The sequence below is a fragment of the Patagioenas fasciata genome, chromosome 2 (assembly GCF_037038585.1).
Source record: "Patagioenas fasciata isolate bPatFas1 chromosome 2, bPatFas1.hap1, whole genome shotgun sequence".
NCBI lineage: Eukaryota > Metazoa > Chordata > Aves > Columbiformes > Columbidae > Patagioenas > Patagioenas fasciata.
The window spans coordinates 25,777,404-25,791,799 of NC_092521.1; the positions used below are offsets into that span (position 1 = coordinate 25,777,404).

Sequence of the window (14,396 nt, forward strand, 5' to 3'; positions counted from 1 at the left end):
TGAAGCAGAGAGAACAGAAAAAGACTCAAAAATGGAGAAATGCAAAAGGAATAAAGAAGGGAAACGTAGAAATAGCAGATCTAAATTCAGGCACACAACTCTTTGCCATCCAATAAACTTCTAACTAATTATCCAGTTGTCATACAGAGCCCTTGTTCTCACACGTACAAACATCAGCAACCCTGATCTACCAGGTACATTTGAACTAACCTATTTCCCCTCTTGCCCAAAAATAACATATGTTTCATAATAAAAGTTTCTGTTTAGAGTCAAGAAAAGGCAGAAGTTAAAGGTTTTATCATGTCTGACTCTACAACTCAAAGGCTCTGAAGAGAGATTTCCAATAGAACTGAATAGAACTGTTGTTTTATTATACATATTATTACATATGTGAAAGGTACAGAATATCAATAAAACTACAGGACAGAAACAAGTAAATTGTGATCCTAAGACAGACAAGGACTATCTACATACTAGATATTTAACGTGCTTTAAATGACTGGTTTGTAAGATGATTCATCTTTTGGGTCTACAGAGGGAAATATCACACTCTCCTTAAAGAGAGTTCATCTGGCAGAATCAGTCATTTAGTACATAGTTATGTATATTTTTAGTAATAAGTTTCAAATAATTGTTATACATTATACTATCACATCACACAATTTCAGTTTTCCTCTTGTACTTGGCCTATGCAAAGAAAACATACTAATTTGACTTACTAACAATTAAGTTACCCAGGACCCTCCTATATCCCCCTCTGATTTAAAGCTGTCTGAAGTAGTAAAACCTCTACTCTTTATGGACAAACTTTCAGCTATTAAGGCACCTCAGTACTCTAATACAGCACTCTAATCTCTAGTAATATTAAATGTCTTAAGAACAACACTAGACTTTTTCACCACTGCTAAGTAAAATAGTGTAAATTCCTGAAATGCAACCTGTTCAAGGAAACTTACGACTAATGCTTTGAAAATAGTTTTAGTGTTGCAAATTGTTGAACTAAGCATGTGCACAGGAGATATTCAACATTTCTGATACACATCAGAAGAGAAATCGGCATAAATCTGAAGTCTTACTTTGGCCTCACCTCCTACGCAGCTCCTTCAAAACATACAGAGACGGATAACACCACTGCTTGTCCTGAATGTTTTCCCATCTCAGTTTGGTTGGAAAAATTAAGCTTTCTATGCACTTAGATCTGATTAGCTGTAATCAGAATCCAAATGTTCATGCACAAGTCAGCACTATCTGTCAAGTATCATAAACGTAATAAATAACAAGAGCTGGATTAAAGATAATACAGAAATACCAGCAGGAGATACTGAATTAAATTTTATTTCTATTCTTAGGTATGTATAATAAAATATTGAGGAAAATGAAGTTTTAAGTATCCATTAACTCATTTATGAATTCATTAGTATTTCATTCTATATATTATAGTTACTTAAATGAATCTATAACAATTATCTACAGGGGGTTTTAATATAAATTTTATATTTCCACTATTCACCAATTGTTTTTTATAAAACAGCAAAAAGACCAATTTGACCATAAAGTTAAGTGAAACTGAAAGAAATTTCACCCCCAAAAAAATTGTGTTTAGAGGAGACACAAGTATGACAAATGCTTTCTAAAGGTCTTTATCACTGCTGAAAGCTGACATGACAGCCGCAACGAGATGCCAGTGCTATGCTGTAGCTCACTGTCCTGGATACTATTTAAAACATCAGACAACACCTGTCACTTAAGGAGAAATACAGCCTTCTAACAAGCAGTTCTCTAATAATTCTCTTTACAAAAGTATTCCCGAAAATGCTGCATTTAGCAATCTGTCCCACCATTGCTACTGCAATCAGCTGCTAAGGCTGCAGAGGATAACTTGATAATATCTGAAATATATTAATATCAAGAATGACAAAAAGCTACATCACAATACTTCAAGGAAATAAGAAAGACCAAGAGATTGAAGAGACTATGTCAAGGTAGAGATGACAGCAGGAGACTCTAAAATCCTTCTGAACTTCTTCAACACAGTCTTTATCCAGAATCACTTTTGACTAATCTAGTTAATGACTGCAGCATTCAGAAAGGTAACAGTAGCAGAACAGAAACTTTGACTTGATTTACAAACAAAACAAACAATTTCCTTTTCCCTTAAGGCAATGTATGATGACGCTTCTTTGCACCATTTTCACCCCCCTATTAACTATTGGCATTTCATAAAGTCAAAAAAGCAGCAAGACAAAACACCAGAAAAGGATGATGGCGATACCAATGCTGGTTTGGGTTATTCTAAGGAGGCAAAGACGCTTGTGACATTTTCATCCAAACACTATATCAAAAACATCCTGTAGGCATAAATCAACACTGCACTGGCACGAAAGTGGAATAGATGATATTGTGAACCTCTCCCAATTCTCATTTCCATGAATCTCAATGTAATGTTCTTGTTTTTTTATTCTTCCCCCCTGTGAAGACACAGCTTCCTGCATTGCACAAGCCTGCAGAGCAATGGCTACAGCGTGGGGAAACACCCATGAGCTTACCCACTCCCTTACTGGTATATCCAGTACGAACCAGCAGGTTTAACCTTCATTTGTCTCAGTCTGTTGGTTGATGTTCTCGCACCAGCCACAGACTCGCACAAACCCCGCTGGAAATACACGAACAGCAATCACCTTCCTCCATCATGTGCGACCTGTGAATACTCGGCCTTGCCAATATTTTAGAAATCCTTAGATTATTTCTCAGTTCAGCATTCAGTCATGTCCAAAGCAAATCCATGCATTTGTCTAGTGGGATGTCATCATAAACCTGTCATTACCACAATAACACATATAGATCTGTTTGGTTTTTTGCTTTTAAACTGCTGCAAATGACTGTCAAAAGTCTAGTGACACTAAAACTCTTCCTGAAGGTACAACGTAGAAATCCCTTTTTTTACTGCCTAACATCTTACACTTTAATCATTCTTTCAATACATTACAGTTTAGTATACTCTAATTTTCAACTTCCAAGGAAGGATTGCTGTTTCCCTTTAATTGACTGGTTGTGTAAAAATTGCTTATTGAATGTAAATTCTAAATGAAGAACAAAAACAAAAAACAACTTAATTATCAAAACTACGTGGCAAGTGCACTCCTCTTCAAATTTGCAATAGCCATTATCCAATTGAGCTAGGAATGCCTAAAAAGGCCAATTCAATTTTGGAGATAGAGATAATTTCTAGGTAGATCTTGCAAGATGTACAACCTTATATTCCTCAGCCCACTCGGGAGCTAGTTTGGGTACAGAAAGCGATTTTTAGCAAAAAGTTATGAGTTCTGCCAAGCAGCATATGTACTAGCACAGCAAGAGCAGAGCAATGCTGTTGCACTATCCAAGCTACTCCGCTGAGCAGTCAGCACCCTGCTGGAGCTGCTGCACGCAGGCAAAACCAACCTAGATCAGCACATTTACTTCTCACGAGGTTTGGTATTTAACACAATAAACCTCAGACCTGCTTATAAATAGAAAGACCAGCTCCCATGTCCTGAATTACTTATAATGCTAAATAATCATAGAGGAGACCTGAGGAAAACCAAGGTGAGCAGAGCGGGCTGCACCGCCCGACGAGTTCAGCCAGTCTTGAGCCCACCCCGGGCCAAGGGCCAGAGGAACCACCGCGGCCGTGACGCCACGTGCCGCAACACCAGCACTCCAGCTCTGAGCAAGAAACATGTGGCACCCACTTAAGAGACACAGAAATCCAGAACTGTCGAGTCCCAAAGCTGTTCCTGTTACCTTCTCCCACTTGGTAGTAACAGAAAAGACAAAAAGTAGAAATCCAAACAGCGTTGAAGGATTCAAGTACATGACCATGAGAGCCTCAATCCACTCCTAGACCAACTGGAAGTGGTTGCATTTTCTGCCCGCCACCAGCTTCCTTGAAAAAACTCCCCAACTGCCTCTTAAGGGAGAAGGACCTCACTGCATTAGTCCAGAAGCAACATTCTTGTAAGAGATCCAGCTTTTTAATGAAATCAGCTGCTTATTACCACTGTCAGGCTTCTATTTATAATAAACCATGGTAGCCTGGCACAATAGAGACAGATCCGCTGCTGGAAAGAAATACGCAGATCTCCATTCCTCAGCTGGTAGTCAAGGGCTGGAGCAACACAGGGAGCAAATTCCTAAACCCGGTTCATCTCTGTAACCTAACGCATCTGCCAACGAGCCGAGCACTCCCCAGGCATTGATACAGGCTTAGGTGGCTCTGAACAGCACCTGGGAAACACGGCACTGCCAGCCCAGACGTGAAAATCCTTAAGGCCCTTCAAGAGGCAGAGGAGGTAGCCAGCACATGCATGTTGAAAACAGGCAATGGCTAGAATTAAAGGAATTTTAAAAAGAAAAAAACCTGACAGAACACAGCCACACAACCCCAAGAGCTCGAGTTCTGTTAATGGAGGTAAACAGGCAGGCCTGACCCACCATGAAGAGTGTTGTCAATCTGACATCAAACTCATTTGTCAAAGCATAGAAAGCAAGATCCAGGCAACTATGGGCATGTCAAATACTTGCAGCTGTCAGCATACTAAAATTGGTATACCTAAAAAGGTTGAGTTTTTCTGTTCACATAAACATACAATAAACTATATAACACACATCCCCTTTTAAAGTAATGATCAAACAATTAACTGGGAAAAAAAACAAAACAAAACAACACATAATATTTAGATCAAATCTCTGCTGCCACGGGAAAATACTCTAGTATTTTAACTTTTTATTTGCACACAATTGGGAGCACTAGCAGTGGTTAGCTTAGCTACCAAACTGCATCTTAACCAAATTGCTGGGAACATACAACAGAATGCCATTTCAAAACCAGCTTCCACAGATCTTGAGGCCAAAATGTTCAAGCTCCTCCCAAAGTTCTCTGCAGCTCCAAGTAGCTAAAGGCCATCAGAAGAACAGCAAACAACACACCAGCACCTTAGAAATGTGCCTCAGAGTCAAGGGTCGAGGACAGGAGTGTGGGACCCTGCTCCAGCTCGAGATGCTCCAGCAGACACCAACCCCACGTGCTGGGCCAGTGTTAAAAGGATCACTCAACCAGGCTGTAACACCAAACACTAACATGTTTTTCTGTTCACAATTTAATGTTTCTCTACTCCAGTTGTTCAGCTGCCTGAAGAGTCTCTCCCAGCAAATGTTGTTTTCCAGTTTGGCAGCAGCGGCTCACCCCTCCCTTCCAGGCTGCCCTTCCCATCCGATACGCTGCCTCAGAAGGAACAGCTTAATTAACGACAGCCCACTCACAGCACCGCAGCGCACATCTGGGACAGCAAATAACTCGACATGTACAAATACCACCACATGACATTAAACTGACATCGCATGAGGGACATGAAAACTCCATCAAAAGCATCTGACCAATTTCAGAGCAAGTTAGATCCTGCCTCAAGTTTTGCTAACCCAGCACAACTAAGAGAATCCACAGCATCAACACAGCTTTTAAATCTTGAAATAGATGTATATAAATTCTTTTGCAGGGAAGACACAGTATCATTACTATAGAAAAAACAGATCCAGCTACCGCTGTTACACCAGAAGCATTGCCAAATCCATCTTGTAAGCAGTTCCCTAAAACCAGGTTGGTTGTGTGGTTTGTTGTTGTTATGGATTATTGTATTTAGAGAACACATGGAGGCAACTTGCTAACAGCTAGTTAGGCCATTTCTCAGTCTATGTGAAAAAGGGGATTTGGTCTTCAGTTACTGAAAAGATAGTACTTGCCAGCATGCTTCTTGTAGCATCTTTAACCTACAAGTACGGAACATTAACAGGATTTCTGATGAGTATCTCTCATACGCAAACATACACTAAAAATAGCACCTCCTGAATTTCAGAGCACCTGCATGCTTTAGCACTTGAGAGCTACCAGAACATCTACAGCTGAAATTAGCTTCCTCGAGTTCCGAGAATTTTATTTCCCCTTTGTTCATGAATGCACACCTATGACACACCTGTCTGTTCACTGCCTTATGTCTTTCTACTATGTATGGGTACTTAAAACAGCCAGTGTAAAAAAAAAAAAAAAACCCACACCACACAAGTCACACAACTGTTTTAAGTTTTCTTTAGTTTGCTTTTGTTACCATTAGGAGAGAAGCTACTGAATTTTACCAACAGTCCAACAAGGATGAGACTATAGCTAATTGACTATAGCATGCTCAAGCTACAGAGTGTGACCAAGCCAGGCAAGAGCCATCAACTTCCTACAAATTACTGCAACATAACAGGGCATCTGCCTTTAGCAAGCCACGTTTTAAAACAGAGTGAAGTTTTCCCATGCAGTCTCACAATTTACAAGTACAGCAGTATAACCATAATAAAAAATGAGGTAGTGATGATATATCAATATTAATTATTTTCACATTCATGTGTCCTTCAGATTCAGATATCCTGTTACAGGAAAGGAAGCTGCACGATAAAGATGTTTACCAGCTCAGCAATTCCAAGCATTTCCACAAAACTAAACAAGACACAAGCCAAGCAACAACACAAACTCCTCCTTCAGCCAGGTGCAATCCCCTCTTCTGCTGCTCTTGATCTAAGTAAGTGAAGAAATCTCCACTTTAGGAAGCAACGCTAATACTACACTACAGAAATACTTCCAGGAGGCCAGGCAGCTGGCTGCTACCTAACAGGGTAAAAACACAGAATCACAGAATGTCAAGGATTGGAAGGGACCTCAGAAGATCATCTAGTCCAATCCCCCTCCCGGAGCAGGAACACCTAGATGAGGTTACACAGGACTGTGTCCAGGCAGGTTTGAACGTCTCCAGAGAAGGAGACTCCACAAGCCACCTGGGCAGCCTGTTCCAGTGTTCAGTCACCCTCACTGAGAAGTTTCTTCTCAAATTTAAGTGGAACCTCCTGTGTTCCAGTTTGAACCTATACCCCTTGTCTTACCATTGGTTGTCACCAAGAAGAGCCTGGCTGTATCGTCATAACACTCACCCTTTATATTTTTATAAACATTAATAAGGTCACCCCTCAGTCTCCTCCAAACTAAAGAGACCCAGCTCCCTCAGCCTTTCCTCATATGGGAGATGCTCCACTCCCTTAATCATCTTTGTTGCCCTGCACTGGACTCTCTCCAGCAGTTCCCTGTCCTTCTTGAACTGAGAGGCCCAGAACTGGACACAATATTCCAGACGTGGTCTCATCAGGGCAGAGTAGAGGGGAAGGAGAACCTCTCTCGATCTACTAACCACCCCCCTTCTAATACATCCCAGGATGCCACAAGGGCACAGTGCTGGCTCATGGTCATCCTGCTGTCCACCAGAACCCCAGGTCCCTTTCCCCTACGCTGCTCTCTGACAGGTTGTTCCCCAACTTATACTGGAACCTGGGGGTGTTCCTGCCCAGATGCAAGACTCTACACTTTCCCTTGTTATATTTCATTACATTTTTCCCCGCCCAACTCTCCAGCCTGCCCAGGTCTCACTGTATGGCAGCACAGCCTTCTGGCGTGTCAGCCACTCCTCCCAGCTTGGTGTCATCAGCAAACTTGCTGACAGTGCACTCTATTCCCTCATCCAAGTCCTTGATGAATATATTGAATAGTACTGGTCCCAGTACCGACCCGTGAGTCCACTAGATACAGGCCTCCAACTGGACTCTGCCCCACTGACCATGACTCTCTGGCTTCTTCCCTTCAGCCAGTTCCCAGTCCACCTCACTACTCGGTCATCCAAACCACACTTCCTCAGTTTAGCGGCAAGGATGCTGTGGGAGACTGTATCAAATGCCTTACTGAAGTCAAGATAGACCACATCCACTGCTCTGCCATCATCCATCCACCTCGTTATGTCTTTGTAAAAGGCTGTGAGGTTGGTCAAGCACGACTTCCCCTTGGTGAAGCCATGCTGACTGCCCCTAATGACCCTCTTATCCTTGATATGCCTTGAGATGGCACCAAGGATAGTTGTTCCGTCACTTTCCAGGGATGGAGGTGAGGCTGACCGGTCTATAGTTACCTGGGTTCTCCTTCTTGCTCCTTTTGAAGATTGGAGTGACATTTGCTTTCCTCCAGTCCTCAGGCACCCCTCCCGTTTCCCATGACTTGGCCAAGTTAAAAATGAAGTGCTACTGCACCACACTGTCAATATTATAGCAGAAAACCAGAATATTCAGACATACTAAGGCCCTTAAAATTCTTAACTCCTAAAAAAAAAAAAATAGAAAAGCCAAACAACTTCTACCACTAGTTTACCAGCATGATCAGACAAAGGGCAAGTATTTCTGGCTGCAGGGAACCGTTTTCCTACCATTGAAACCTTCTGAAAGCAGTTGCTCCAACTGGTACCACAAACGGTTCCAGCCCCAGCACCGATGTGCACAGCAGGACTGTCACCAGGCTGCAAACCAGCAGCCCAGCTGAAAACAGGGGCACACAGGCAGCTGGAATACAGCTTGGGATCTAACCACATCTGACAATTTTCAGGAAGCTCCACGACACTGATGTGCTGCAACCATGGACCTGTCACGGTCACCCCCGAACAGTATTTAAAATGTATTTATCCAGCAATATTTAAAATACATAAGCCAAGCATTGAATTGATCCTCTGGAGCAAGGGACATAAGCCCTTTTTTATACTCAGCGACCTACAGGTGGACAGCGAAGACCCAGAAAACTGACCTTTGGCAGTTACTGACAAAAGCCAAAAGGAGAGCTTTAACAATGACACCATAAATAGAATGTCAGTCTTCAATATAACCAGCTTTTCAGCCATAACCTGTGTGGTAAAAGGGCAGTTCACTTGCCTCCAAGCTGCTAACCTAGATCAGAATCAGGAAAGAGGAGGAAAAAAAAAAAAAAACCACTGTCACACAGAGCTTTCAGAACAGAAGTACACTGAAAATCAGTCTCTGAAGTTTTATATTACCAAGTATTGACAGCTAAGTCAGGAGAAACGTAAAGGCAAAGAAGGGAATAGGAGTCATTTCCTGCAAGAACCTTGTCACCACAGCACTGATTGTAGGTGGCCTTCCTGGAAAATGCACTCACTGGCTTTTTTCCCTTTTGCCGCTTGTCCGATGTCTTTGATGCATTTCAAAGTTATACGGAAAGCACTCAGAGTACAGATATTAGAGCACTCAGCACAATCCAGCCCTCTGAGTGCAATAACTGCATCCAGAATAGCACTGCGCTCCTGCTCCCCACGGTTCTCATCCAACGGGGTGTTTTCCTTTGCTCTTACACCCTTATTGCTGCAGCAAAATGACACGATCTAGAGGAAACTTCAAAGAGCACTCCAAGGTTTGCACTGAAGTTAACGTGCACTGTTCTGAGAAAGATGCTATCTGACAACATGAATGGCAGCAGGTGCTGTATACTCTTTAATATTAATTTGCATTAACAAATTATGCATACACTTTAGAAATGCAAATTCCAAAGAACACACAGTAACTTTTGCAGAAGGCATACTGTGTACTACAAGGCAAAACAGTTACATCTAAATGATATGTTTGAGGTACAAGAGGTATCTAGTGAAAGCTAAAGCTGCTGATAGAAATAATATAAATCACTGCACAGCAACCCCCTGTATCTGTTTGAATCAGTACAACTTCACGAGAGATTACATCTGAACACAGTAACTGCTTGCACATCACCTTATTACATTCGGGAATGGGGGAGGTGTAGAGAGAATATTCCTGCATTTGAAATCCTTAACTTTCAACTGGGTTTTTTTGTCTTTTACACTTACAGAAAATGCCAAAATCCTGCTATATTACATATAGAATATGCGTAACGCTGTTTTTTTGTAAAACATAATGATATAAAGAAAAAAAAAAAACACTCTTCCAAAAAATTTTTAAAACCTTTAAATTATTTACAATCACTAACAGGCTAAAAATATAAAAATAAATAGCATGATTACATCCAAGGCAGCAGCACTCTTACCTATTTAAGAAACTTGGAAAAAACAAAGTAAACATATGAGTGGATTTTTTACTACATAGTATTAAAGTGTCAGGCTGAAAAACATGAAGTACACTTCTGTTCAATAACACTTCTGCACATTATTTATTTTCATAAAATGAGAATCTTCGTCCTACAACTCCCAATCAGGCCACTTCTCATGCAAGCAGACTCACCCAACACTTCAGCTAACAGATATATTTTCAGAAAATTACAACTGCAAGTATTAAAAACTTCAACTCTCCCTCACCTGCACATCCTGCTTTGACCCTAAGCTTTCACTTTTACACCTCCAGCCCTGTTTGGTGAAGACAAGTCACCAAAAACATTGCAAGTGTAACAGAACTGGTATTTGTACCCGACTTCATTGGCTCTTGGTAAGGTAAATGTAATGTTTAAAGCTCCATTGTACCACGCCTCACCTGGAGCTGCAGTTCCACCTCTCTCTGGGGCTCTCAACTAACCACAATGGTAAAAACCCAAAAGTCACAGTGCCATTTGAACATAACGACCATTTCACCAATGATCATTTTTGTAAACTGAAGGGCTTCATGATGTTACAGCTAGATGTTCTGTTAGTCCAGCGACACATGTAATACTAGAGTTAAGCCTCAGTACGTAATTTAAGGGAAACAGAATGCAGCTCTTGCTAAACAATTATTTCATCACTGCATTTATTGAAAACTTGCTGCTAGGTGAAAAGACACTACTCTGCCGCTCTCTAGAAGATACGAGAGGAAAGCAATCCAGCTTCTCCAGCTCAAAATTTCTACTCACCAGTTTTCGTTTAACATTTAATGGACTTCCTCTCCAGGGGCTTCTGTGCAAAGCAACATTCACAGACACATCAAAAGGCACATGGCCCATTTGCATTCAGAAGGAAGAATTTGGGACTTACAACACTCCACTTTCACTGCTGTTTTGCACATAAGCAGCGCAACACCTGGGAAAATGTTATTTAACAAACTCAGCTGATATAGGCAACGTTTACCTACAGAGAGATTCTTATTTGCCACTTGATTAATCAACAATACTTAGATTATATAGTTTAACAGCAAAAACATTGCCTCCTAGGGTAAAAAAAAAATCCTTTCTGCATGTTGATGAGTGCATACAAAGCAAATAAGCTGTAGAATCTCAGCACTGGTTGCACTGCTGTCTTTAAATATTTCCCTTCTTTCAGAGAGTCATCCTTAAAATAATTCAAGTCTTAGAAGCTGAAAGCTGAATATTTAAGTTCTCTTTATTTTGGGAGAGGAAGAGGAATTAGCAATGTCAGTTCTAGAACTGATTCCAGTGTTGTGGGTTTGATTTTAGACTTGCTTCGCCTACTGTATTAACCTTGTCTGAACTGAAACTGCCAGGCACATCACAGCATCAGATGTGGTGCGTGTCAAATAAGCGTCAGTCCCTACAGTAACTACTCAGCACACTGGACAGCCTGAGTTAGGACTTAATAGTACTTCTGGAACCACTCACCAATTCAACCAAAAGTCAGGCAAAGGAGTCCTCCATCTCTGGTTAAAGATATAAGCGTTTGCTTTGGTTATCAAAAACTTGCATTGACGCTTCATGCCAGAACTTGAGCTATAACCTCTTCTCTTAGCAGGGACAAAGTCGATGCCAAGATGTGCTGCTCAGTAGACTCACTCATCGCTTTCTTGCTGTGATGAGCAGTTCTGCATTTATAAATATCGGTGTCTATGCACACAGGATTTCAAATGAGGCGAGAGGAAAAACACATGGCTGTCTTTTCCCGAACCGCTTTCAGACACCACCTTATGTGCCACATGTATCTTAAGCAGACCAGCCTCATTCCTCTCCAAAATATACGAATTTCACACAAAAAACAACAGTACCTCATGCTCGCAGCCGCACCACTCGCGGTTCCGCTGCCTTTATTTTTTTACCCACAGCATGCAGACTTTCCAGGCGACTCGCTCCGAGAACGAGGAGCAGCTTCCCCCGCCGCCCCCGTCCCGTCCCGCCCGGGCCCCGGCGCGGTCACGAGTTGCTGAGTTTCGGGCACTTACGTAACGCGCGGGACCGGGGCCGCTGCTGTATCCCCCGCTCCCGAAGGCGAGCTCGCTGCCGAGGCTCCGCAACGCCCTCAGCGCCCCGGGACCCGCCGCCGCCCCGCTCCTCCCTGCCCATGTCCCTCCCGCCGCGGCGGGAAGCGGCGGTGCGCCCACCGACGGCCGGGAGCGCCCCAGCCCCGCGGCGGGACAGCCCCGCACGGCGGCCGCCAGCGAAGCCCGGCGCCGTCTCCCGTTGGGGGAAGCTCCTTCCCTGCCAGGCAATCCCCGGCTCCCAACATGGCCGCGGAAAAGCGGCCGGAGCCCCGGCGGGGAAAGGCTCCGCGAGGAAAGTTTCTTTCTTCCTCTCTCTCCCTCCCCGGCCGGCCCCGGCGGCCGAAGCCCCTTCACTCAGGAGACGGCCGGACACACTCTGCTCACCTAGCCCGCTCCGCTCCGGCTGCCGCCCCACCGCCCGGCCACCGCCAGCCCCACACCGCCGCGGTCATACACCCCGCCGCCGGGGACGGGCTCCGGGACACCGCCCGCGGGGCGGGGCCGCCGCCATCTTGGGCGGAGCCAGGAGGCGGGAAGCGCTGAGGCGGGGCCGGTCCCTCCGCGGCGGGCGGGCCGGTCCCGGGTCTGGGCTCGCGGAGCCGCCCTGCGTGAGGAGAGGGCGGGAGCGCCCGGCGCTTCTCAACCCACGAGTGGCACCTCGTGGAGGAAGGGTTCTCAGGACAGGGAACTGCTGGAGAGAGTCCAGCGCAGAGCCACGAAGATGATTAAGAGAGCGGAGCATCTCCCTTATGAGGAAAGGCTGAGGGAGCTGAGTCTCTTTAGTTTGGAGGAGACTGAGGGGTGACCTTATTAATGCTTACAAATATATAAAGGGTGAGTGTCACGAGGATGCAGCCAGGCTCTTCTCGGTGACAGCCAATGATAGGACAAGGGGCAACGGGTACAAACTGGAACACAAGAGGTTCCACTTAAATATGAGAAGAAACTTCTTCACAGTGAGGGTGACAGAGCACTGGAACAGGCTGCCCAGGGGGGTTGTGGAGTCTCCTGTGGAGACATTCAAAACCTGCCTGGACACATTCCTGTGTAATCTCATCCAGGTGTTCCTGCTCTGGCGGGGGGACTGGACTAGATGATATTTTGAGGTCCCTTCCAATACCTATAATTCTGTGATTCTGTGACACAGGAGCATTACCTCAGTTTGTTTTTTAAAAAAACCCCACATTTCCATTCTTTGTGCACCATCCCGGGGCCGTGTGTTATGTCTGTGGCTCCAAGCACATTTTCCCAGAAGCAGATGAGGATGGTCACATTTTCCATTATTTGTCTACATTATCACTTTTAGCATCTACACATCAAGACATCCAGAGCAATATTTTCCAAATTTAGCTAGCTGTTCAGCAGCTAACCCAGTCCACCCAAGACCTCCAGCCGCTGATGGGTGCTGCCAGCATGGGAGGGTGGCTGGGTGTTTTGAGGAGCTGTGGGGTGGGAGGGAAGAGGGCACAGCTCCCCCATTTCGGCAGTGGCATCGTGCACTGCCATGGTGTCGTTCCAGTGCCCAAGTCTGTGCCCTGGAAAATGGCCTGAGGGGATTTTTTTTTCAAGAAAGTTTCACTTACATGCAATACAGCAGGGTTTCATTTTCCAAATTTCACTTTATTGGGCAATAACGTCGTTGGTTTTTCTGGGGAAATAAATAGACTAGGTAGGTAGTGGGGCTTTCCAGCAGTAATAATGAACCCACTGGTGGTAATAATGAACCTACCACTCCTGGCATTGGAGGTTCCACCAGAATATGAGGAGAAACTTCTTTACTTTGAGGGTGCCAGAGCACTGGAACGGGCTGCCCAGAGAGGTTGTGGAGTCTCCTTCTCTGGAGAAATTCAAAACCCAGCTGGACACATTCCTGTACGATCTGCTCTGGGTGACCCTGCATTAGCAGGTGGGTTGAACTAGATGACCTCCAGAGGTCCCTTCCAACCCTGACCATTCTGTGATTGTGTGAAGGTTCTGGAATTCATCTGCATTTTTTATTCCAGCTCAGATGGGGGCACAGAGAGGTGAGAGCTGCATCACCGAGCTGGGGCTCTCCTGCTGTGAGAGACGGACATGAGGAAGGGAGCAGAACATGGAGGGCTGAGCACACGTGTCCTCCCACCCTACAGCATGGCAGCCTGTCTGTCTGCTGCTCCCCTCAAATCCAGCAAATGCTGCCCTAAGTGTTTGCTAGAAGACAGAGATGACGGAATGGTGCTCTTTCGTTGTTGCAATAGACATAGCTTCTGCATGCAGGGCACATTCAAAAGCTTCTGCGTGGGGATGTGACAAGTGACACGGACAACTGCAGAAGACCACCAACATAAGTTCAGATATGCTCCCAGCTCTGG

The 14,396-nt window shown here is 44.3% G+C and overlaps 1 protein-coding gene across 7 annotated transcripts in view; it reads right to left on the reverse strand.

The window, feature by feature from the left end:
* PLEKHF2 (pleckstrin homology and FYVE domain containing 2) overlaps positions 1 to 14,396 on the reverse strand; it is a 31,926-nt gene that overhangs the window by 9,258 nt on the left and 8,272 nt on the right. Inside the window, exons 1-2 of one of the 7 annotated variants that reach the window (XM_071803935.1) lie at positions 12,430 to 12,533; positions 11,453 to 11,652 (exon numbers count right to left, since the gene is read on the reverse strand). The exons of 1 other annotated variant lie outside the window; for it this stretch is intronic. The gene's annotated coding sequence lies outside the window, so the exon portion shown is untranslated. Of the gene's footprint in view, positions 1 to 10,750; positions 10,836 to 11,452; positions 11,675 to 11,832; positions 11,925 to 12,006; positions 12,112 to 12,429; positions 12,554 to 14,396 lie in introns of those variants that run through there. 5 more of the 7 variants (XM_065832920.2, XM_065832919.2, XM_065832921.2 and 2 more) reach the window with 5 other exon arrangements.